Below are 26,765 nucleotides of genomic sequence, written 5' to 3' on the forward strand. Positions count from 1 at the left end.
TCTTGCCTTCTTCAGGTCCTATGGCTTCAACCTTGAAAAATAAAGGTCACCCCCATCCCCACAATGCCTAGGTAGGCAGCTCAGAGTGCCTGGAACTCAGACTATTTGTACAAGTAAACACAGAGGAAAACTACACAAAGACCAAACACAACTGCATTTTTAATAGCTTGAAAACTGTTCTACCACTAAGTAGATCAAATTTAGATTACTGTAGCCTCCTGGGCTCTCCCAGTTCATGTGTATGCTTTTCTTGTTTTCTTTTTTATACTAAGTATTTTATTGCTGCCAGTGTATATAAAACAATTACCCTTGTGAAACAGAAATTCATGAATATTCAGAGACGTAGATGCTAAGGACTGACAAAAGTACAAGTTTGTATAGTATGGCACGTGTTATAGAGACAGGCTTTTGTACTGGCTTCAAATTCAGCTTCCCTTTGAATATTCACCGGTTTATGAAAAGCGGTTTAGAAAATCTTGCAAAGATTCATTTTATTACAAAAAGAAACAGACTTTCTGGGGTCTGAAGGGATTTGAAGATACTCCAGTCAGCAGCGGGTTATGTTGAGCATTCTGCAGACAGAATTCTTTCAAATCTGCAGCTGCCTGGGAAACCTTCACAGGGTTGAGCCCAGCCTCCAGCCGGGCCTGTTGGACCACTTTCTTCACAGCAGCAACGCTGGAAGGACCAGACATGGCGCACGCGACGGCTGGGCAGATCGGCACGCCCACGTGTATGCTTTCCTAAGCAATTTTTAATGCCAAATATGTTGATTTTCTTGACTAAAATCATACTGAAGAAAAAGCATTGTAAAGTGTGTGCGCGCGTGTGTGTGTGCATGCGTGTGCGTGTGTGTTGGGGGAGAAGCGTGTTGATTCTAAACTGAACACTGAGAGATTGTTTGAGGACACAACTTTATCTTATAGCAATAGTTTTTGGCATTTTAAATAACTCGATAGGTCATGCATGGATACCCTCTATCCCCAATGGAAAGCATCATCACCAAATTCCATCAGCTTTGCAGAAGCTGCAAAGCTCACCTCACCTGCCAACCTCTACAGGCGTCAGCCTTGCATGAAAACATGACAGCCAGCATCTCAAAAAGGAAAGAGACCTGCCAATTCACCTACCTTGTATATTTCACAGACAGGAAATCTGAAAAGGTTTCAAGTCCCAAAAGTTTGGTTATTTATACTGATCCCGCCACTGACATGTTGCCGGGGCCTGCCACCTGTCAATTTTGTCCAACCTACCCAAAGAAGGAAGCTGGAAGGGTGCGTGTGCCATTACTGTAGAATATGGGATATTAAAATAAAAAATATTCCAGCTCTTTGATTTCCTTTGATTTTGTGGGTAATACAATAACCAGAATGAGATAGCTGAAACCAATAAAATCTGATTTATAGCATTAAAGGCAATCTTTATAGCACTTATTTATGGTACATTACATCTAAAATCCAATTTCACAGGCTGCTGTTTGAAACTTTCTGTTCAATCATACATACACTACCTACACTGTACCTCAGTGCCATAGAGTTAGATTATATAAATGTCTGTACCCCCAGAGGTATTAAAATTCGGTTACCACGGTGGTGAGTGAGCTTGACAGTAATTTTCCTAACCAACTCTTCAACCAAAAAGATCCAGTCAGCACTTGATAAATACTGAAACTGCTAGCACTCCTATCATTAAACCAAAAAAAAAAAAAAAAAAAAAGAAAAGAAAAAAAATCACTGCTCAGATAACTCTATATTCTGGAATGAAATTAATTGAAAAGAAGTCGTATAGAAATGCGATAATTGGTGATGCTGAAGGATACTTGCGTTAACGTTGTGGGGTATATTTTCAAGCCAATGAGCAAAAAGTACTTTCTTGCATGACATCATCGGTATTAAGAAAAGACACATGGCTAGGTCTATACATGCTACTTTGGAAATATAATCTGAAGTGTCTACATTCATACACTTGAATGTAGAAGGCTATATCCTGTTCAATTACTATAATCATTGTCAAAGAGAGGGCAAAGTATACATGCTGACTTTCAGAGAACTGTCATTTGAATCTTAAGCAACTTCCCATTGATTTAAAAAGGGTTTTATCTTAAAAAAAATTCAACTCTCCAAATACTTTGCTTGCCACGCATTAGATAAACGTAAAGGGAGGCTGGGATCCTCGCCTGATCTGATGAGCAGGGGAACTCCTGCTCTGTGAGTGATCACATCCCTCAGCACTGAAGTTTTGTTTCCTAAATACATTTCAGCCTCATTGTCATCCAGAAATGTGTACCACGCACCCATCACCTGGCTTATGTGCTATGCTGATAAGTCATCCGCGAATAAAATTCAGGACTCAAATATATCAATAAATGACAAAAAGTGGCAGAAACAGTGAATAGATTCAATACCCAAATAACTGCTAAGCATTGTCCTATTCCGGGAGTGCATTGGGATACTGTGGGGCTTGAAGCTAATACAATTTGAAGTCCTCCTTAAAAAAAAAGAATACCAACTTCAAACCTTAATATTATTTATAAGGGACTGGTACAAGTGAAAGCCAGACACTTAAGCCTCATTGGCGACAAAGTAAAAGTATTTCTGGATCTTGTTTTTCCCATATCATTTCTGATCCTCACACAAGCCCAGCGAGGACAGCATTATTCTTCAGATGAGGACCTGAGGCTCAGATGCGTTGCCCCAGAGGACTCTGGTAGGGATCCGTTCATTGGGATGCAAGCTCAAGTTTGTCTCTCTTGAAACCCATGCATACTGCTGCGTTTCGGTTTAAGTTAATTGAGGTTTGGGTTGTTATCACCTGTAGTTCCCGGAGATGGGGTGGTGGGCTTGTTTTAGCCCCCAGAGAATTCTCTACAGCAAGGGAAGGCTTAAGCGTGAATCAGAGTCACCTGGAAGTCTTGTGCAGTCACAGATTGTGAGCCCCACCTCCAGGGTTTCTCAATCAGTAGGTCGGGGTGGGGTCTGAGAATTTCCCAGGTGATGCTGATGCTGTTCAGCCAGCACCACGCATTTAGCTGCTGACCTTGAGAAACTGAGCTAATTCCAGCATTCTGCCCATCTATCTTCTTCCTCCAGTGAAACCACAGTTACTGTAGTTCAGGGGTGCTTAACCAGCTCAGCTAAAATGGAGCTAAACCCCACCCCTTCATGAAAGATTTCAGCTGGACTAACAGTAGCTGGAATACAAAATAGGCTGAGAAGGAAAAATGTTAGTGAAGAATTATGTTGGAAGAAAAGATAGTATTAAAATGCAATTCAACGATGAGAAACTCAGTATATTTAAATTAGCCTCACTATAGCACAATTCAAAACTGTTACGTAATGGTAGTTAATGAAAACTCATATAAATACCCTAATTTTTCTGTAAACTAATAGAAAAATAGAATCAATGAATATGGTGAGAAGCCAAGGAAAGAGAATCACCAGGTGGGGGGGGGGCGGAGCTAAGGGACTAAGGGCATGAAATGTCATTTGAAATTGAGTTAGTAGGGTTTAATCAAGGTATTTAAATGCATTCTACAATAGAGTACAACTTACATTCTGTATTTAAGTGATATTCAATATAATGATGATGGACTTTTATTACAGGAAAGCTATTCAGTGATGCTTATGAAACGACTGTAGACAAATTATCTCTATGACATACTACAAAAGTCACATCCAGAAATTAGTTTAAGATGTGAGCACTAAGTATATTGAGGTTTGAAAGACTTTAGTTCACTCTGAACTCTTAATGACTCGAATATGTTTACAGAGAGAAAAGATGATCCTTTTGCCATTATTGGATTATTCTGCAGTAAACAACCTGTGTATTTGCTCTTTGGTTGGAAGCCTAGGGGGCTCTTTGTTTATTCAACAAAGAATTATTGACACTTACTAGGTACCAAAGATACACAAATTAATAAGATACTTATTCAAAGAATTAGCCAACTACATTATCCTCTTTCTATTCTACTTGAAGAAAGGAAATAGAATTAATACAACTATCTAGTAATTCATCTCAGAGAAAGAAAAATAATTTGAGCTTTGGGTTCATGGACTTCTTCTTCTGATAGGTGTGCAATCTATAAGAATGGATGGTCAGAGATTCCATAGTTTTCTCACATAGTGATCTTTGTATTGGATAAAAGACTAGTTTTTAAGAAATAATGCGAATATCGGCCCCTTGTTATAATATTTTCTGCTTCCAGGAGCAGAGGTTCTTGGGCAGGGTTTGTGTGCAGTGGAGTTTACACAGGAATTGTTCAAAGAGTGGGAATTGATGGCGATTCTGATAAGGAGAAGAAATTAAGAGTTTTTCCAAATAGGATCACAGATTTTCAGAAAAGGAACCAGTGATTTTCTGAGGAGCTGGTAATAAAATTTGCCTTTGATCTAAAATGATATAAAAGAAAGTTCTGCATTTTCCTAGAAAATGTACCATGAGTGGCAATAAATCTTAGCTCTAACCTCCTGTCAATTATCTCTACCTTATGGATCAGTGCACAAGAAAACAATGAATTCCCAACAATGATCATGGGATACAGATACCTTCATATAAGAGAGATTTCATAAGAAAATAAATATATGCTCTATAATATCAACATTTAATACCACTCTTGCTTTCTAAAAATGACTTCTATAAATTTATTTTTCACTCCACATTTCATAGGCAGATGGTTGAAAAAAATACTCTAGCAAAAAAAAAAAAAAACCCAAAACAAGAAAGCCAGTTTTTCTTCCCAGTGTCAACTGTATTTCTATTAATTTACAATATCTGAAAATAATTATTTTAATTCTCTTTAACGTTGTTAGCAGAAAAACAACAATTTTCGTGTAGTATAATTAGGGAAATAAAAAATTCCTATTAGAAGCAGATCACTTAAATGTTGCAATTGCCTTACCAAGTAAATTTCAGGTCACATATATCAAATGGTGCTACGGCCAACATGGAACCAGCTTTTGGTACATTCCATCTGAGGAGATGCTGCCCATTTGCAGAATGCCTAGGATAACACGTCCAAATGCACTTCACAGGTGTCACAAGGTCTTAAAACTTCCATGCTTCACCGAAATCTTCTAACCGATTCCTCTAATGGTTGTGTTTATTCTGCTTCATTTACTTTCAAGTTCACATCAAGTCTCAGAACTCTGAACTAGGAGAGACCATGGAGATGATTTAGTCTCTTCCCTTCCAAATCATCTTCACGTGTGATTAACTGAGACCTCAAAAAATCTAGTGAGATGTCCAGTGTCTACGTCTGGGTGATGAAAGGGCCAAGATTGATCGAAACTCTGGTCACATGACTCACTGTCCATCGACGTTGCTCTCACGGTGCCATTTGATCAATGATCTTCAGGGAGCCCTGACACCTTCTTTGGAATTACATGTTCTCAACAGCAATCTGAGTGCAGTGCATTTGAAGAGCCAGTAAAAAGAGAAGCAGGAATTTGTACGTGGAATTCTTGAAGTAGCTACCCTTTGTCTAACCCACAGAACTATTACTAGGATCAATTAATATAATGTAGGTAAAGTGATAAAGTGACAGGCTTTGTACATCAGAAAGCATGATACCGATAAAAGGAATTTTCAAGATCATAAAACCTAAGACGTTATTCTGTGAAAGTTTTGTAAAGAAAAACCTAGATGTCTTGCCCAAGATGTATGGAATACCACAAAATATCTATGCCACATTGTACCCACAAATAAAATAACTGGATACATTTTAAAGATATATTATAAACAAATGTTAAGAATAATCTTATTACAAAAATGTATCTGAGATGGAAACAAATCTGAAATTCAGCAAAAATTTAACCAGTGTTTGTAGAACTTTGGTTGCTTTCTAAAACTGTAACAAAATGTCAATTCTCAGAGGAAGAAGTTAAAAATAAAACCATAATCTCACATTTTCATAATTAAAAGGAAATGCATTTTCAACTGCCTATAACATGATAACATCATTTCCTGTCAGCAATTTTTATACATATGCAGTTCTGAGCCTTCAAAATTCTTAAAGCTATTTATAGTGCTAATAAGAAATTGGATTCTCACAAATTAACAGACCTTTTTCCCCGTGAAAGACCAAATTGAACAAGGATTTACAACATGGGAAGTTTCTATTATTCATGCTTTTTTTCTGTCTGGGAAGCCTGTAACCAACCCACTATCATCACCAATACCCACCCCAGACGTCACTCCCAGACCTGAGACAGCTTTGCAAATACTCGCTAGCCTCGTAAGACACCTAACTTCCTCTCCTCCATCGAGCCTTCCTTGTCACCTCTCTGTCTTTGCCTAGTTCTCCAAACACATAACTCTATGTTCCTGCTGTTCCCTGCTAATAATCTTTGTACTTACTTACTAGTCTATCACAGTTCCCCGGACTTTGAACTCCATAGATGTAGGAGTACCTTACGGATCTGTGTACTCACAGCACAGCACAGTGCCCGGCACTTGTGATGATCAAGATAAGCTTGATTACTTTGATAAAGCTAACCTTCCTCATCAAACATCTTTTTATTGACTATTTCCCACAGTGAAATTAAAAAGAGGAACTTTTAGAGACAAGCTTTCTTTTGATTATTTTGCTCAACTCGGTACATGACCATAGAAAAGCAGTCAAGTATTGAATATTTAGTATTTACTGCTGAGTTTACAATAACAGTGTTCTAATAGAAAATGGCATCATGCAGGCAGATTAAAAAAAATCCAGAAAGCCCACACACAAAAAGTTAAGTGTATTCTCAAAATAAATAGTATACGGTGATTGAACAGAAACAAACTTTCTGATTTTTATCTTTCTGTACTTCCACTGGTTTCTGAACACAGGAGAGATTCTGTACTACCACCTCAACGTAATGTGGTCAAAGTTTATTTATTCATTGAATACTGAGCCAGGCCACGTCCTAGGTACCAGCTCAACAGCAGACAAAACAAAGTCCCTGCTTCCAAAAGACAGCACAACTTAGTAGTGGTGAGGGATGCAGACCACCTGGGTTTGAGTTCAAGCTCCATCACATATGAGCTGTGACACCTTCTGTAAGTTACTTAACCTCTCTGGGCTGCAATTTCCTAGTCTATAAAAATGGGAACAATATTACCTACGTCATGGGTTGTTATGAGTATTCAATGAGTTAATATTTGTAAAGTTCTTTAAAGAGCGCCTGGAATGTATGATATACGTAAATGCTTGACAACATTTCAAGGTGCTTCAATTCTACCCAAAAGAGACAGACACAAAACACAAACATATGTAATTGGTCACGTGGTGATTACTGCTGTGAAGACAGTAAGAGGGGCCAGGGAACAGAGGATGGAGGTCCTTGCTCGCTCATACAAGGTGGTCTTCCCCAGAAGGCCTCTCTGATAATGTGACTTTTGAGCAGAAACCTTAAGAAGTGAGGAAGGAGCTCTGGAAATCTTGGAGGAGTGTCACAGGCAGAGGAACCAACTGAACTAGCTCTGAGGAGGAAGACAGCTTGGAGCATTGACAGAACCACAGGAGCCTAAGGAGAGGTGCTGAAGCAAAGCCAGTGAGGAGGAGAATGGCCAGGGGCCAGGTCAGAGCAGGAACAGAGAGAGGAACCCCGTAGGGCCTTGAAGGAGCTCACATTTTAACGAAAAACGACTGGAGGATTTAGAATGGAAGGGTAATGCTACTGGATTTTTTTTTTTTTTTGGTACGCGGGCCTCTCACTGTTGTGGCCTCTCCCGTTGCGGAGCACAGGCTCCGGACGTGCAGGCTCAGTGGCCATTGGCCTGCCAATCAGAGGAACCAAAAACAGCAGCCCGGGCAACAGTGAAGGTCCAGAAACCCACAAAGATGGGGGGAGTCAGAGAACCAAGTGGGCACTTTATTAACTTGGCAAAGGGGCAGCTGGGCAGGCCGAGCAGCCCCCTGCCAGACCCTTCGCTGTGCTCAGGGGCCACTGATAGAGGCAGAGCCGCAGGGCCCAAGCCCTGGACACTATGAGTCCAAGCTGGGCAAGGGCAAGGCTACGGGTGGGGCTAGAGTTGCCGAAAGCAGGCATCAAGTACCAGCCTGCTGCCCCTTCTGAGGCTGGGGGTGGGTCTGAAATGAGTCCCCTCTCCCGTTCCCCACTCCTTGTACAGCTCACGCTCTTCCTGGAGTCAGGAAGCCATGAGTCCCACATCAGCTGTGGTCTGGAAGGTGATGCCGTCCCCCTGGCAACGGGGAGGCCAGGAAGGGCCAGAGCCAGACAATGACCCATCGGGGCCCCAGGGCCGCCTGCAGGTTGCGGGAGGGGCCCAGGTCGTAAGAGTGCCGCCCCCGAGCCCACTCCCACGTGGTCTGGCCCCTCAGCAGCAACATCCCACGGAAGAGCAGTCCAGCCGAGCACAGCGGTGCATACGCCACACACGTGTCGGTCACGAAGGCCAGCGCGAACGGCGCCGCAGACACTGCCTGCGAGGCAGCGGGAGGAGGGCGGTGGTGTGCAGGGGTGTGTGGGCTCGCAGCAGGGCTGGGTCAGGGCCCGGCAGCGCACAGACGTGCAGCAGGATGCCTGCGGCGTGAAGCAGCAGACACACACAGCGCCGGTAGTTGCGGAAGCGCACGCGGCGGCCCAGCGGGCGGCCGTGGTGGTCCCGGTGCAGGATGCAGCGGTGCCAGGCGGAGCAATGCCCGCTGCGCGGTGGCCTCTGGCTTTGGCACTGGTAGCAGTAAGCCCAGCCCTGGCCCTGACCACGGCCGGCCAGCATCACAGCCTGGATGCTGGGGTCCGAGCACAGGAAGAGCCCCCCACGTTGCCCAGTAGGTTGAGCAGCTGGAAGGCTGCCGGCGCAAGCTGCAAGGTCCGGGCCAAGAGTCCCAGCGGGGGTGGCCCGGGACCCAGCACCAGCACGTAGGCCAGTTCCTGGCCCAAGAGGCAGCCGCGCGGACGCCGCCTCCGCGCTCCCCACCGCCCAGGGCTGCCCCATGGCCTGGACCCACTAGCGGTGGATCCCGGGTACCCCGCCGCTTCCCGCTGCTGGATTTTTGTGGTAAACGGATCACCATAGCTGCTGTGTAGAGAAGAAACTCTAAGACGAGGAGTTAAGAGTAAACACAGGAGGATCAGTGAGGAAACAGCAGGCTAGGTGAGTGATGACGTATCTTGATGAAGATGGAGCAGAACATAAGATGTGGCCAGGTTCGGGTTATTTTCTAGGTTAGTCCCCAGCATTTCCTGACTGAGGGATGTTGGGTGAGAGAGAGAGGAGTCCAGGATGACTCCAAGATTTGGGGTCCAAGCTTCTGCAGGGATGAAGCTGCCACCGACTGAGATGCGCAAACTAAGGGGAAGCGTGATCCATCATAGGTCAGATCATTTTCCTCCTCAGAAATCCTCAGTGGCCGCCGCTTACTTTGTAAAGTAAGTCCCCTGGGCCTTCCATTCAAGGTCCCGTTGACACCACATGCATTTCGTCCATGCTCTTTCTGCTCCAGCCAAGCTCGACCCATTGTCTGGTCCCCAAACCTTCACAATTGGCTGACTTTTTCATGATACTCCCCTTCCTGGAAGTACTTCCTCTTCTTGTATGCCTAAGAAAAGGTCACTTAATCCTTCCCTGATTAACTTGGATTTCCAATTCTCTGATGAAGGCTTCTCCGGTATTTCTTGGCAGGTGGCTTTGGGCTTTGTCCTTTTGTCACACATATTGCACTTCACCTTAAGCTATTTTATATAGTTGTTTGTTTCATCAAATAGACCGAAACCTCTTGGAAGGTAGAGATCATATCTTATTTACGTCAGTGGGTCTACAGTTCCTAACACACTGCTTGCATTAAATAAAAATATTTCTGTCCAAATGAAATTAACATGTGTATCACTTCAAATCTTTTGATCTGAAAACAATCAAGTGCTCTCTTTACAATATGTTAATCTTATAATTTTATTTTTCATTTCATCAAATGAAGTGAAATGTCTATGTAAAAATTTCCCTTCATTTATAAAACATTGATAGGTAAATCAGAAAAAGAAAAGAAAGTTATAAGAAAGGGAGAATTGATGTGTCTCCGTTTTTTTGCTTTTGTTTTGAAGCCTGATACGTTTCTTTGGCTGATTATGAAGGTAATACCCTTGAGCTTTACCTGATAAGGTTAAAAATGTCTCTATGATATCCCAGTATATAGTTCAGGCAATATGCCTTAAGATTTTCTTTTTCCCTTTTTTTTTTTTTTTTTTTAGCACAGCTACAAGCTTCTCTGGGGAACCGGCTATAACACAAAGATTTGGTACTATCTGTCTCTTCCATTTCAGAAAACTAGAAATTATGTGCTTTGAGATACAAGGCAGTAAAATATTGATCGTATAGGACATTTCAGTAGAGTAGGAGGTATTCTAATTAACATGATAATCAACACAGGCTTTTTCATGGAACAGATTGTATAATCGAAAATTTTTATGGATTTTGATAAACATATGTCACTCTCAGAGGGATTTCAAGCTTCTGGTGTTATTTCTCCTTCCTGGACACCATGGTACACAATTAAGGCAAAGGAACAAAGGAAGTTAACTTATAAATCAGCTATCAGTGACTGACTGCGTAAGGGAATAACACCAGTCCCTGGCATTTCTGAGAGCTATATCATATTGGGGGTGCTGGAAATCACTAATGCCCTGAGAGATTCTCTAGTATTTTTGATATTCATGCGTAAGCCTCATTCTCCATCCAAAACTTTTGCTTATAAATAAATAATTCTACCTGGGACAGGAAGAGCTCAAGCTTTAGTATATGACATAGTTACCTTTTTTTTTTTTTTTTTGGAGCACAAATTCTGCCACTCATGGAACTGAATATTTTATATATAAAATCTTAATTTTCACAATAACCTAGAGGTCATTAACTTTATCCCCAAAGGCACAAACTGAAGCTTGGAGAGATTAAGTCATTTCCCCCAAGGCTACAGAAGCCATTAACTGTAGAAACTGGGGTTTGAACCCAGGCTATCTGATGCCGGAATCCATGCCCAGAGTCATTCCTTTATGTTACTGTCTGTGTCCTGAGATCCGCCTCTGAGCCTGTGTGCCCTGTACTGTGTTCTCACTAGAGATACGTTGGTGAAGAACAGCAGAAAATCTGCTATCATGCAGCTTACCTAAGAGCTCTGTAGCAGAGCGAGGAAAAGAACTTCTATCGTGTATGCTTTCTTGAAGATTTAAGGAGAAGGCTGTATTGCCCTTCCTAGAACACTTTCTATCAACATATTTTATTAGAAACATTAAAGTGTTGTATATTTCAAATTAAAGTATGTTTGAATGGAATTATTTCCACTAACCTCATGGGAAAATTTTCATAGAACATAATGATTTTTCCTCTGTTATATTCCCTCTTTGTCATTGAAGAAAATGTCCCTATGATCTTGAAAATACATAACTGTGTCAGACATGACCTGCTGAGGAATCTACTGGCACATACTGGGAGGCAGTGTCAGCTGAGTTCTGCTCCTGGCATCGCCATGATGGACTCAGTTCTCTACCACAGATGCACATCATATGCATTTGCATTGTATTGGATTGTTGTCAGTAAACACCCATCTATTATTTATACTTTGTAGGTCATAGAAACATTTTGCACTGTCATTTCTCTGACCACAGGTTCTCAGAAACATTCATAGTCTATTTTGAAACTAAATTTTACAAGGACATTAAAAATGAAAAATAAAAATCCTCCAAGGCATAACCACAGAGAAGTCCTCTCTTTACAGTTTGGTGCTATCTGTCCAAACATTTCTATATTCATATTCCTCCAAACAGAAATCCTTGACTTCTTATATTGAATCATTTAAAACACGGACTCATTTAATTTTTGTTTCTCTTTTGCCTGGTCTTTACATTTTAATGGAACCTTCTCTTGAAAAACTTCATAATGTATCATTTACTTTATGCATTGGGATACAATAGTGCCAATTTTACTAGATACTCTGGTTAGTAATATGGGGAAACAGTGGCTGTGGGAGATCATATGAACAATATGTGAGGCCCAAGAGACTTACGAAAATATAAGTATGTACTATTTCATAGACAGGTCTAAGGAGTAAATAAAAAGCTACGGCTTTAGTCCATTCTGCTCAGGAGAGAGAAGCTGTAAGTGAAATACGGTGGGACTAAAACGTGTGCTTCTAAGACGGTTCATCTACTGTAGACCTGGTGATTGGTACGTTGTCATAATTTTCAGAATTTAGTCATTATTTCAAAATAATATTAATGTAGAAGAGGCTCCTATAATCCACAGGAACATTGTTACTAATTATTTTCCATTCCCTCTGTACAAAATACCCCTTATCTTTAAAGGGAATAATATATCTCTACTGATAGGTAAGAATACCCTCAGGTCCCCAAACCTGTAAGAACTGGAGTAGAGGCTTTTAAAAATCTGTTGATAAATTATTTAAAACTGATTGAGCTAGAAAACCACCAGAAGAGAAAATATTTGGTAAATGATGTAGAAATGTTAAAAATCGTCAATACTGGATTATCTTAAAGCCCTTTCCCTGTTCTTCTCCACCTCTCACCTCATCCATCAATTCTCCAAATGTCAGCTTGAACCCTCTGGCCAAATCCTGTTTCAGGGAATTTACTCGTGGACGTGGCACAGCAGGCATTAAAGATGCCATTAAGCTGACATCTGCTCCTGGACACGTGAACCTTCAGTGGCCTGAAAGCATATAACGTGTGCCATGCCAACTAAAGAGAAATCAAAAGAAAAAGCAAAAACAAACAAAACAAAACAAAACCCAGAAACAAATTTAAAATATACTTAAATGAATTTGTAATTTAAGCGTGTGCCTTTGCGTGCACTCACACGTACATATATACACAGTCATATGCTCCACTTGCTTTAGATTCGTAGCACTGAGTACAGAATTGGAAAGCCATAAGCTCCATTCCGATAGTGACATATGTTTTACATTATTTTTAAAGAACTAATCCTTACACTCTTTTTGCCAAAGTGTTATATTATCATTGATGCTATTTCCATCTCAGCAACCTTTGGCTATACAGAGAAAGGTTCTCTCTATGTTCTATTCAAATAAGCTCAAACACACATATCTTATAAAACAATGATATGCATCACCCAGTATGAACTGTGATCTCAAAGAACTGAAATTCTTTCCCCAGCACCCTGACCCAAAAGATGCTCTCAGTTAGCTCCATCTCTAAAACGCACTTGAAATTAATGGAAAGTTGAATTACACACACTGCCTCTATTTTTAAAAATATTTTTACAAAGTAGCAAATTGTTTCCACTCAGTAAAAATGATGGATTATTGTATAGTTTGAAAAAATTAACAAACAGATGGAATATCAACCCGTTATTCATTAAAATATTTCACTGGGTTAATTCAGCAAATAAAAATGGAGAAGAGAGCAGATGGCCATTTATAGTTCTCTTGATTTCTTAAACTACTTCTTTACAGCCAGAACTGCTCCTATATTTAACTTGAAATGCACAGCTCTCACCATATGCACAGTAAGCAAGCATTCATGTGACCTCATAAACTTTTCATATAACACAGCAATGATTTTTATGATTTAGTTAAAGGAACACTATACACTTACAAAGTGAGTTATTCCCATAGCCCCAATATTCTGGGGATAATGTGAATTTCCTAGACTCAGTAGATACTTACCATCATTATCTGGTCTGAAGTAGGTTCAAGTAGGCACATGGGTAAAATTTCACAAAAGGAAGTGATCAGTTTTGTTACAGACGCTGAAGTATGCCAAGCGTGCATAAAATTATTACAGAGTAGGCAGTGTTTCTCTTAAGGCAATACTTTTTTTTTCCATCGTATCCTACTCCTGTAAGTTACTGCCTTTTAAAAAAAATTCTATCCTCATGTAGAGCAAGTGGGACTCTCACATATGTAAGTGGAATCAACCACTCTGGAAAACTGCTTGACTGTATCTATTACAGCTGAACATATACATACTCTATGGCCCAACAATTCCACTCCTAGGTATACGCCCCACAGAAATGCATAAATATACTCACAAAAGACACTGATGTGAATATTCATAGATGCACTATTTGTAAAAGCTCAAACCAGGAAGCAATCCAGACAGAATCAATAAATAAGTTGTGACATATTTATACAATGGTATAATAAAGACAATGGAAATCAACAAACTTCTGCTATAAAAACAACAGGAGTGGATATCACAAACATAAAGTTGAGCAAAAGAAGGCAAACACAATAGCACATACTCTGCAATTCCATTTATGTAAACGTCAAAGGTTGACAAAATCACTGTGGTGACAGAAATCAGCATAGTGGTCGCTTTGGGGGAAAAGTGGGGAACAGTGACTGAGTCAGGCAGGGGCCGGTTTGGGGTGCTGGCCGCGTTCTTTTTCCTGAACTGGGTGGTTGTTACATGGGTAGTTTCCTATTGTGGAAAGGTACTGCATTGCACACTTATGATCTGTGAACTTCTTAATATGTATGATAGACTTCAGTTTTTTTTAAGTTTACTTTAGAAGATAAACACTATGAATAAAGAAAAAAGTCCTCTGTAGCAGTGCCAAGTGTAGTACAGAAATGATACCATAATTAATAGCGAGAATTATATTTCATCAGAGTTAACCCAAGTGACATAATGCAAAAATATTCTCTAAATATTATTTTCATAAAGTTCTCCAACCTCCACATTCGAAGTCCTTGGTAGCCTCCCACTGATACCTTTCCCCTGTTACAGAAGACGTGTGTTTCTCCCAAGCACTGGACCTTCCTCCTTCCTGTGAAACTCCTTTCCCCAATTCCCCTCCACCTGTGCCCATGACAATCTTCCCAGCTCTGCAGGTGAGGCATGGATGGCTCAAGCCTGAGTTTCTCTCAGACACAAAGTTCTCATTCTGGCAGGACAATTCTTTGTTTTATGGGATTGACCCAGGCACTGTCACAAGGTTAGCTTCCCTGAATCTGAACCCAAGATGCCTGTAGCCTGTAGGGCCTGTAATTCTTATTACATATAGCATGGAGTTCACGATTGGGCTTCTCTCTAAGACATCAGAGACAAGAGACCTGGCATAATGTCCTGTTCATTGTTATTCCACCTAAGCCCAACAGTGCCTGGGTGTGTTACCTTTTCAATAAAGGTCATTTGAAGGTATTTGGCATGTATTCAATAAATGTTTATTGAGCACCTTGATGTGCCAGGCACACCAAGGTCTCTATGAGAAGCAGCTAGGTTGCCCCTCCCCCCAGGACCCACCTGACCCCTTGCAGCCAAGCAGCTACCCCGCTGGGGTGAGGGTGAGGGACTGGACCAAAAATGGGGTTAAGTGAAAATCTACACGTGCTGCTGGGGGAGGGCGGTAGTGGGTAGAGTTACCAAATAAAATACAGGATATCAAGCTAAACTTGGCTTTCAAATCAACAAAGAATGATTTAATTTTTTTTGTATTACAAGTCCCCTGCAATATTTGGCACATACTAATATAAAAAATTATTTGTTGTTTCTCTGAAATCCAAATTTAACTGGGCATCCTTTATTTTTATTTGTAAAAGCTGGCAACTCTATGCATGCATGAATGGACAGATATCTGCATAGGTAAACACAGAATCATATGTACTTGGGAAATGAGCCAACCTGCTATATTTCTCAAATGCAAAAATACAAGGTTGTGCATGAATGGTTTCTATATGTGAAAGAGGCATGTGTTCAAATATATATTGGTTATACAGGAGATCAATTAAGTACCTAATCAATTTTGACATTTATATCTCTCTCTCATTAGTTTAAAATCTCCAACCAGCTTCAGGTTATCCCTCTAGTATCTTACTAAAAGAAGGAACATAAATTGGTTCTCATTGCTCCCTAAGCTGTTTTCTGTCCCCATCAACCAGGAACCTCAAGTTCAAAATCTTGGGATAGGCTTCTTGCATGACTTTTATCTTCAAATGTGAACTAATAAAATATACACGTTCTGTCACTTCTTTTACATTTATCTTAAACTAGATTCTCCTTAGGAGTATCAAAGAAAAGGGGGATTGGAACCAGGCAGAACCCTGCAGCACCCCCCAACCACGAAGTCCTCTCCATGTCCCCTGCCTCTTGTTTACAGAAAAGCTGAAGTTTCCCAGGGTCCCCTGAGTCACAAAGTGCAGGGTCAAGCGGCTAATGATGAGCACAATAGAGTCACAGACTCAGTGTCTGATGCACATTCCGGAGTTGTTTTACAGATACTGTAAATGCCACCAGAGGGAAAATGCTAACTGCATGATGACCAGGCTGCAGCCATGACATAAGGTGCTCCATCTTGATCAGTACTGAGTCTACGGCTAGCACAATTCCAAGAACAGCCTTAAGAGAATGGCATTAGCACTATTGCTCACAATAATCTATATCTTTGTGGGCATCAAAATAATTGTAGCTTGTTCTGCTCATATATGTAAACGGGCAACTAAACTGTCAGCAAAGATATGTTACAGACCCACGTAGACATCTTCCACTCTAAGAATACAGCTCCCTATACAGCATGAAGAAGTTACAGAAGACAGACCTTCGCCCATAATCCCATAGAAACAGAAAGATGTTCTGACAAGTGGGGATTTGTAAGCAGCTTTTGTCAGGAAAGAGCTCTCCACAGGGGGGCCCCTTTTGTCTTGTTAGTAACCTTAAACAAGTCACACCCATGCTCCACTGATCTCCAGCCCTAGCACACCTTTCAAGTCTTTTGATCACACAATACCTTGCCTAACCTGTTGGTTCTTCCCATAGATCAAAGAAGTAGAAATGAAGAATAAGTAATCAACAGATGACCAGATCTCCTCCCTAGCTTCCCTTGCAGTAATCTCACGAACAAACCGTGTGAACAAGACAGCATCTAAGGAAAGGCCAGGAGTCGGGAGTCGACAAGTCTGCGCACAGTGGGGCATGTCAAGGACTCTGACCCCCGATCTCAATGGCTAACTGCGATTACTTCCCTTTTTCCCTTTAAAAACTTTCATGGCCGAGCAGAATCTTCAGAGGTGGTTTTTGAGGGACACTGAGTCCACCATCTCCCGCGATTGTTGGCATTCTGATTAAAAGCAACTTTCCTTTCTACCGAAAACTGCCTGTCGGTTATTGATTTTCGAGTGGCGAGCACCGGACCTGAGTTCAGTAACACTCTCAGGTTTAAACCTTCCAGTCTTCCTTATCATTGTAAAGAATTGTAAATTGGTCGTTCTTAGGCTGTGTCAGGCTAGCAGATATTTTTAACTTGGCTCACATAGTAGTAACAAAGAATCAATATTTAAGGTTAAGATTTCTTTAAAATCTGGGTGTCTGGCTGCATCTGAAAGATCTGAAGATCTGGCCACACTGGATCTGCGTTTACCCTTGGCTATAACAGCTGGAGTTGAATAGAAACTTTCTTCTTTACACAGAACATGTAAGTCCTCACCTGCTTAGGTGACTTGGTTGGCATCTAACAGTGTGACCAAAATTGCATTACATGCAAACGCCTCTGCAGCAAACATCAGAGACCTTTCAAAGCTCTTTCCCTGTTCCCCACTTCAGTCCTAGGTCCCAGTTAGGCCAACAGCCCCAAAAGTCTCATTTTTGTTTCCTGCTCCTTCACCACATTTTCTCTTCGTCAATGTAGATTGTTTTTTCTTTAATTTGACTTCCTATTTAAATTGTTTCTGTACATCTCACCAACATTGTTCATTACCTTGGTTTTCTTTCTGAAAGTTAACATTCATATATTCTGTAGGTGTTTCGGGGCACTTGTCTTATCTCACCAAGACTCCTGTGTCAGCTCCCTAAGGACAAGAGCCTTCCTTGATACCTCTTTTAGTAATTCTGGGCATCCCCAAAGCACTCAAAAATTAGTGGTTGCATGAAATGACTACACTGCAATCTAATCAGCATATAAAGAGAAAAGTGGACCTGAACTTATTCCTTTTTTGAACAGTATACTAGTACAGTTTGAAACTGTTTATTTTTCCTGAAATCTACTAGTTTAAAAAAATAGCATGTAAGAAATAGAAACTAAGCAAGCTCTTTTAAAGTTCTGTTTAAGGTAATTTAATAAAGCCCCCCAATTAAACCACACTATCTCATTTTATTCCATAAATATATTTGATTCTATGACTAATAAAGACTAAAAATTTCATTCATTTTGTTCTTACTTCTCATGAGATTATTAAAACTCAAAGACCCAATTTTCCATCACTTTAAGGAGGCTGATTATTTAAATGTTAAAGACCTAAAGTATTCTCTGTGTATGTATCTATTAAAACATATGTATCTATTAAAACATAAATAGATGAGAAGCCTGAATTCTAAGAAAAATTTTCTAACTATACGAGCAGATACCAAAATCTATTTAAACAGCTTTGTAAAAAACAGTGAGTTTTAAATAATTTACTTTAGTTACATACCTTAAAAAAGAATAAGATTTAAAGAGAGAGATCCAAAAAGCTAACATTTCCTCAATGAAAAAAAATTCTTTCCACACAATAATTACCTTTAAAGAAAATTTTAGGAAGGTTCAAAGGAAAAAAATAATTAGTAAGAAATCCACTCACAGTAGAAATTAGCAAACAATCTGTGTTTTCCTAAATCACCTCCTCTTGACGTGTTGTCAGGACCACGAGGCATGACAAATTTTAAGTGGGCTTTTGCTGCCGAGAACTAATCCATAAGGTACAACCATTTCATACACACACACACACACACACACACACACACACACTGCAAAGTGGTGAATAAAGTAGCAAACATGGATTAACTGCTTCCATTATAGCTAGTTAGTGAAGACGAAAATAATATTATAGACAAATCTTTTAGAAAAGGCTCATATGCCAATATGCTTTGCAAAATATGGATTGCATCATTCATAAACGTATATATATATATATATATATATATATATATACACACACACACATATATATTTCTTGGAAGATGCTTATGCACTAATAAATAAGAAAAAAAATCATTTCCCAGTCAAATTGAATCTTTGGAGGCAGTAAAAAAGAATTTGGAAGGAAAAAATATATAAGGACATTAGTTTCTAATTCAATTACATCATATAGTGAATCAAAATTGAAAAAAATGTGAAAAATCACTCGACAGAGAAAATTCATTATCAACTCAAATATAAGATAGCAGTCCTCAATTATCCAAGGGAGATTATATTGTTCCTAACCCAGCACCTGACTTACTGATAACACAGCATTTGCATAGAATCATATCATATTACATTAGCACTTGGCATCTTAATGAGTGCCTAAGACCTGTCACTCAAGAAATACCACCAGGGAAACCCCCTACAGTGCCTCGTGCAAGGTTGCTTAATTTGTCAGTGACAGAGGAAGGGCTAAAACGTGGGCTTCTTGCTTTAGAAAAAATACTGATGTTTTTTGAATTAGCTGAGGTTAATGATTTGCCCCGCTGAGATCTTGCTTGTTGTTTGTTGATTTTCTTGTTTGTTTGTTTAAACGAGAAACTAAATAGTCTATCTGTTATATGAAAATTTGAGAGAGGTGTAAAAGGCTCTTTGGTGAGGGGTATGAAAGCACTATTCCCATCAAGAGTAAACCGGGAGGGCTTCCCTGGTGGCGCCGTGGTTGGAAGTACGCCTGCCGATGCAGGGACACCGGTTCGTGCCCCGGTCTGGGAGGATCCCACGTGCCGCGGAGCGGCTGGGCCCGTGAGCCATGGCCGCTAAGCCTGCGCGTCCGGAGCCCGTGCTCCGCAACGGGAGAGGCCACAACAGTGAGAGGCCCGCGTACCGCAAAAAAAAAAAAAAGTAAACCGGGAGATAGGACTGGAAAGTGACTCAGAGATTCTCACGTTCAACCTTATATCTATGAGCAAAGTGAGGTCCAGAGAGGTGATGCAGCTTTCTCTGTGTTACACAGCTAGCTGGTGGCAGGAATCGGACTGAACTCAGTATACCCATATAGTCTAGGGTTCTTTCCTCTGCACCTTGACCTTGAGTTGTGTCTTCAGGGTAAGGCGTCACTATAACATTGAAAAGGAATTCATCGAGCAAGATAATCACATTAAATGTAAATGCAAACACCACAGTTGAAAATCTGAAATAGATGACGTTTTTTATTATATGTTGATTTGTTCAACATATCTATTATTGCTCCTTGTAATTATAATGGATAAACAGTCATTGCCTTGGGGTGTTGCTCATGTGTCTGTAATGTTCATCACAGGCCAACAGGGACCCAGGCACGACCAACAGCTCACAGACTGTAGAATTAAAAGCTGTGTCAAGCACTGGCTGAACCGGTGCACTAAAGCTTCATCGATTCGGACCATTTTGGGGAGAATGGGGTACAAGGTGGGGACAAGCGAATTGGTAAAAAATAAAGTCAGAAATTAACTATTTTTGAAGAAATACATAACGATTATTTTTAAGTAAGTGAAAGCAACCACTTAAATACTGTCCAATATAAGTCCTGTAGGGCTTATTTTAATAACTGAATAACTCATCTGTAATTAGCAGATAAATTGTTTACATGCAAATGGCATCAGAAAGCATTTGAAAATACTTCTGCACATCAAAAATGTGCCATCTATTTATTCCGAAGTTTGCGCGGAAAACATTTGACTACAGAGAGTAGAGAGGTAAACTTTAGTCTAGTTCTAGTTAAACGATTGAGAATTCTCATAGTGATAATGCGCTTACTGAAGTGATTATGATAGTATAATGATTCATCTCCAACTCCTCATAGGGAGTCCATATGTATTTTCTAATTTGTGCCCAACAGACTTCTGTGATGTGAGGGTAAACAGAGGTGAAGGAACTTGCCCAAGATATAGTAGCAACTAAGTTCCACATCCTGGACCAGAACCCAGGGGTCCTCTGACCCCTGCTAAGTACTCTTTCACTCTTCCACATGCTCTCCAGGAAGAGTACAGCATTCTGGGTTAGGCTAGATGAGCTCTAATGTCATTTTTCTTTCATTCTCAGGGTCTATATTTCTTTACGTGCAGTGACCTCAAAGAGGAAAGTATACGTTACACACATGTGCGACTGGGGCTTAAATATACTGGATTCCAGGGACTCTGCATTTCCCTTCAGTGGGTTGTTTCAGTATTTCATGGATCAGTATGTGTGTTCAATACCTTAAATTCTTGTTGATATGAGATGAGCGTAAATACTCAAACTATCTTTGGTTTCTCCAACTCTTTTTCCTAAACACTAGGTTTAATTTATAAATGAAACTGAGTCAAATATCCCTTAGTCATCCTAATGGCAAGAAAAATGACAGCTCCTTTTCTACCATTAACATTACCAAGACCTAAACTCATGGATAATCTTCTCTTCTCAGGCAACAATTACTGTGAGCCTCACTTTGGTGGGGAGAGCAGAGACACCAAAAGAAAGAATCTTGGAGATTAATTTGTTAAATGGTGAAATACATGCATAATAAACGACTCTATGCTATAAACTTATTAATAAAGAGGAAGCTGAAATAAACATGCACTTATGTTCAACTGTAGAGTCTCTTTCACCTTACCCTACCTGTACGGCAATATCATGTTTATTATTGACCTTACATTGCTATAAATACGAGCTTCAACACGGCTCAGTTGGGAGCTTCTTAGTGGTGAAATGTCACCTCTTAGTCTTTGTATATAATAGAAGGGAGATCTTTTGTGACTGATGTGTGTGCACATGTATAACTGCCCAGTGACAGCAGATTAGGTTGACCAGATGACTTATGACTGATCAACATGTAGAGCTGAGCAATGTACATGGAGAGGAGGAAAGAAGCCTTGAGTTTTAAATAATGCTGTGAACGGATTAAGTGAGCATTCCTGCCATCACTCTATCAGCCCTTTATCATTTAGAATATTCAGTTAGATTTCTCACCATGAAATATCCTCCACCCCCAGACCTCCTGAACTACTTACTCATGGTTACTTCAACAACAATTTTCTGGCTAGTATTCCTTTGCAAATTATGCTTTCTTGGTTGAAATAGTCCCTTTCTCCCTTTGCTTCTCCACCTACAGAATTCTACTCATCTTTTAAATACCCAGCTTATATGTCACTTTCTCAGAGAAGACCTAAGTAAATGTACAGTGGTCCCTCGCTATCTGCAGGGACCCCCGGGGATACCAAAATCTACAGGTGCTCAAATCCTTTGTATAAAATGGCATAGTATTTTCATATAACCTATGAACATCCTCCTATATACTTTAAATCATCTCTAGAGTACTTATAATACCTAATACAATGTAAACGCTTTGTAAATACAATGTAAATGCTGTGTAAACAGTTTCCAGCTTGTGGCAAATTTAAATTCTCCTTTTTGGAACTTTTTGAAAATTTTTTTCAAATACTTACAATTGAAGTTGGTTGAATCCACAGATACGGAACCCACGGATACGCAAGGCCAACTGTACACTCATCTACATTCAAAAGTACTTTGGTCAAGCCATTACTATATCACCGACCATAATATGCTGTCATTACTTGATGAGCTACCTCACCCATTAGATTGCACACTCTTCATGGCCAGGGCTGTTGTGTTATTCCTTGTTATATTTCTGCCACTCCTTGGTCCCCTGCCCCTTACACCTGCCAATATGCTCCCCAGTTTCTTGCATACTGTGGGCATAGATTAAGTTCTATAAATGTTTATTGACTGAACTAGTGTGGGAGTGGCCAGTGGATAGTCAGGATCTAATGGGTCGTTAGAGTTGTGGGTGATGAAAACCTTCCTAAACATAATGTGTTGACCCAAAGGCTCAACTCCCTGACCTTTCATTTAGGCTGCGAACCAGAGTGCATGAATCTTTGTTCATCCTTTTAATGTGCTATCCACTTAGATTTCAGCCCTACATTAATCTGGGATATTAATTCCACCAGCACTTCTGATGGAAGCTATAATTTATAGCACTGAAAAACCTTTCTGTAGCTTAATATCCAGAGGTGTAAGAATACAAGTGACATTAAACATTAACTAGGCAAAGAGCTATGAGTGCAGAAACCGTGCTGTGTGAAAACTCAGAGCCAAAATGCAGGCTAAAACATTTCACAATTAAAATAGGATGAAATGAGCAAGTGTCACAGGTCCTCCTGCATTAATCAGAAAGCATGTAAAACAAACCAGAGGCATATTTATTGCTTAAAAAAATCCTCAAATCCCTGAAGTACCTATAATTATTAATTATGTATAAACAACACTGGAAGTGTTGACATTGTATATTCCTATAAAATGAAACATAAAATAATAATGCCTCAATCTTATACAATCCTTTCAAGTTAATGATAAGTTGGGAAGGATTCTATGAAGTTTTAGGTGGGCAAGCACTCATGACCACCCAGAAATGGAATCTGTTGTGTTAATACCTAGGTCTCCACTCTTAATAACACACGCGCTCTCTCTGACACTAACACCATATAGAGAGAGTACGAGGTAGCCGATCCAGCCCTGAGATCTAATTTCAATATGCCACAAACTTGCTGAGTGACCCTGAGCAACGTTTGTATTTCCTTGGGCCTAAAGTTCCCCATTTAAAGAAAAGGGCTAGAAGCGTGTACCATTATGTCATTTCAATTTGAATATTCAATCATTCCTATTTCTAAGGTTTATTTGATGTGTTATCCCTGCTCTTACTCTTCTGTTAGAGGAAAATGTCAGTGGCTTGATAAAACATGTGCAATTTTTAGCATATTTGATAACTGCAAAGTTAGCTTATTCTAAAATGCTATCCATTGTGATGCTTCCAGCCTCAAGTACTATAATAGAAAGTCCAACATCGTGCAAAAGTATTATTTCATAAATAGGATATCTAGAGTGTGGATGGGCTCAGGGCTGGGTGAAAGGTATCATCAAGGACCCAGGTTTTTCCCATCTTTCTGCTCTGACTTCCTGGGTGCCAGTCTCCTCTTCAGATTTGTAGCAAGGTGCTTGTCCTAGGGTACAGTAGAGAATATGAAGACCAGACCTATAACGTCAAATCTCTCAGCAAAGCATCTTCTCCTCTCTGTCATATTATTAAAGTAGTTTGGGAAGTAGCTGTTGAACACCAGTACGATGCTAGGAATTGTTCGTGATACAATAAAAAGAAGTATAAAGGAAAAGCCATTCAGTCTTTCATTGTGGGATCATGACATTCAGAAAATGAAGTACAGTTGCACCACTATTTGGATACCAAAATCGAGGATGCTCAAGTAACTTACATAAAATGGCATAGCGTTCACGTATAATCTATGCACATCCTCCCTATGCTTTAAATCATCTCTAGGTTACTTATAATACCTAATACAATTGCTATGTATATAGCTGCCATTGCATGGCAAATTCAAGTTTTGCTTTTTGAAACTTTCCGGAATTTTTTTTTTGTGTGTGTGCATATTTGCCATCTGAGGTTGGTTGAATTCATGGACGCAGAACCCGCAGATACGGTGAATCAACTGTAAATCTGTTTTAGAACCTTAAACCAGGCCAGAAATACTCTTTCCATGAGGTTAGCCCAGCCCTAGCAGAATCTCCAGGTGTGGTTAGACAGTGTGACCTTATTCTTACTTCTGAAGAAAACAAATTCCTTACTTGTAAATTCCATACTTAAGGATGATTTTTCAAAGGAATTTATCATAGACTACACTGACCTTACTTTTTTTTTTTTTTTTTTTAAAGAAGATGTTGGGGGTAGGAGTTTATTAGTTAATTTATTAGTTTATTTTTGCTGTGTTGGGTCTTCGTCTCTGTGCGAGGGCTTTCTCTAGTTGTGGCAGGTGCGGGCCACTCTTCATCGCGGTGCGCGGGCCTCTCACTATCGCGGCCTCTCTTGCTGCGGAGCACAGGCTCCAGACGCACAGGCTCAGTAGTTGTGGCTCACGGGCCCAGCCGCTCCGCGGCATGTGGGATGTTCCCAGACCAGGGCTCGAACCCGTGTCCCCTGCATTAGCAGGCAGATTCTCAACCACTGCACCACCGGGGAAGCCCTGACCTTACTTTTTTTTGGCAGTACGCGGGCCTCTCACTGTTGCGGCCTCTCCTGCTGCGGAGCACAGGCTCCGGATGTGCAGGCTCAGCGGTCATGGCTCACGGGCCCAGCCGCTCCGCGGCATGTGGGATCTTCCCGGACCGGGGCACGAACCCGTGTCCCTTGCATCGGCAGGCGGACTCTCAACCACTGCGCCACCAGGGAAGCCCCTGACCTTACTTTTGAAGTGACTAAAGCTTGGCAAAGCAGAATGCATTTCAGATTGCAGTGGACTGCAGCCAAGGGTTATTTGAGATATTTAGACTAAGGTTTTCAGCAAGATAAGTATAGTGTAACAGTAAAACATAATCATAGCTGCTATAAATTAAAATATATGGCATATGGTATGTACAATGCATTCCTAAATCCACTGTTCTCAGATATACCCTGTTTTTGTACTGGTAATATTATACTATGGTCTAAAATTGGACTATGTGATGAAATAGTAATCATAGTATCCAGGTACTTGAATTTAGAGATTCACAGAGTCAAATGGTAGAAGCTGTTAAAAGCACTGTAGTATGAATATATTACAGAATACCTAATTGCGTCCCTATTTTATATTTCCAACAATATTGTGGTAATGCCTTCTGCAGCCTATGAGTGACAGTTTCTCTGTGCTGGAGACCTGGTAGTGGAACTCCTTCTGGGTCACAGAGTATATGCACATTCTTCATTTTCATGAATGCTGCCAAATTGCTTCCAAAATGGTTGCACATATTCCCACCAGCTGCATATGAGAGTTTCTGTTTCACTACGTTCTCATAAACACATGATATAAGACATTTTAATTTTTACCAATCTGGTGGGTGAGAAATGGCATCTCATTTTTCTCCTCATTTGCACTTCTCAGATTCCCAATGAGATTAAACTTAAACACTTTCTTCCATGTTCATTAGCCACGATAAGCCTTTCTTCTTCTGAAAAATGCCTATTTGTTCTGTTTGCTCATTTTTCTATTGGGATGTTTTCTATTTCATATTGACATACGTTTTTTCTATATATGTTGGTTCTTGTGGGTTAATGCTTCTTTTACTCCTTTACTCTCATTTTCTTTTTCTCTCTCTTTCTTTCTTTCTCTCTCTTTCTTTCTCTCTCTCTCTCTCTTTCCTTCCTTCCTTTTCTCTCTCCCTCCCTCCCTTCCTTCCTTTTTGGCTGCATTGCGTCTTCGTTGCTGCACGCGGGCTTTCTCTAGTTGGAACGAGCGGGGGCTACTCCATTGCGGTGCGCAGGCTTCTCATTGCGGTGGCTTCTCTTGCTGTGGAGCACGAGCTCTAGGAGCATGGGCTTCAGTAGTTGTGGTGCATGGGCTCAGTAGTTGTGGCTCACGGGCTCTAGAGCGCAGGCTCAGTAGTTGTGGCGCACTGGCTTAGTTGCTCCGCGGCATGTGGGATCTTCCTGGACCAGGGCTCCTTCTCATGTCCCCTGCATTGGCAGGAGGATTCTTACCCACTGAGCCACCAGGGAAGTCCATCTCATTTTATTTTTCCCAACTTTATTGAAATATGAGTCACAAATAAAACTTGCATATATGTTTAGGTTGTACAACGTGACTTTTACCCAGAAGTGAGATTGCTGAAATATGGTAATAGTTCGATTTTTTTTAAATTGTGAGGGGAAACTTCATACTGTGTTTCATGATGGCTGTACCAATTTACATTTTTACCAATGATATACAAGGGTGCCCTTTCCTCTACACCCTGACCAATACTCGTTATCTCTTGTCTTTTTGATGATAAGCATTCTAACAGGTGAGAGATGATTATCTCATTCTGGTTTTGATTTGCATTTCACTGATGGTTGGTGATGC

At 40.4% G+C, this 26,765-nt stretch overlaps 1 protein-coding gene and 2 pseudogenes across 1 annotated transcript in view; all 3 read right to left on the reverse strand.

Annotated features, from left to right (window-relative positions):
- The window catches only part of HS6ST3 (heparan sulfate 6-O-sulfotransferase 3), a 656,550-nt gene that overhangs the window by 189,234 nt on the left and 440,551 nt on the right, over positions 1 to 26,765 (reverse strand). The gene's annotated exons all lie outside the window — the stretch shown is intronic.
- Positions 495 to 695, reverse strand: LOC113625429 (guanine nucleotide-binding protein G(I)/G(S)/G(O) subunit gamma-5 pseudogene; annotated as a pseudogene).
- Positions 8,128 to 8,937, reverse strand: LOC113625428 (putative palmitoyltransferase ZDHHC24 pseudogene; annotated as a pseudogene).

The sequence above is a fragment of the Aethalodelphis obliquidens genome, unplaced genomic scaffold, assembly GCF_003676395.1.
Source record: "Aethalodelphis obliquidens isolate GAN/ISIS:26980383/991018 unplaced genomic scaffold, ASM367639v1 scaffold15, whole genome shotgun sequence".
Classification (NCBI taxonomy): domain Eukaryota; kingdom Metazoa; phylum Chordata; class Mammalia; order Artiodactyla; family Delphinidae; genus Aethalodelphis; species Aethalodelphis obliquidens.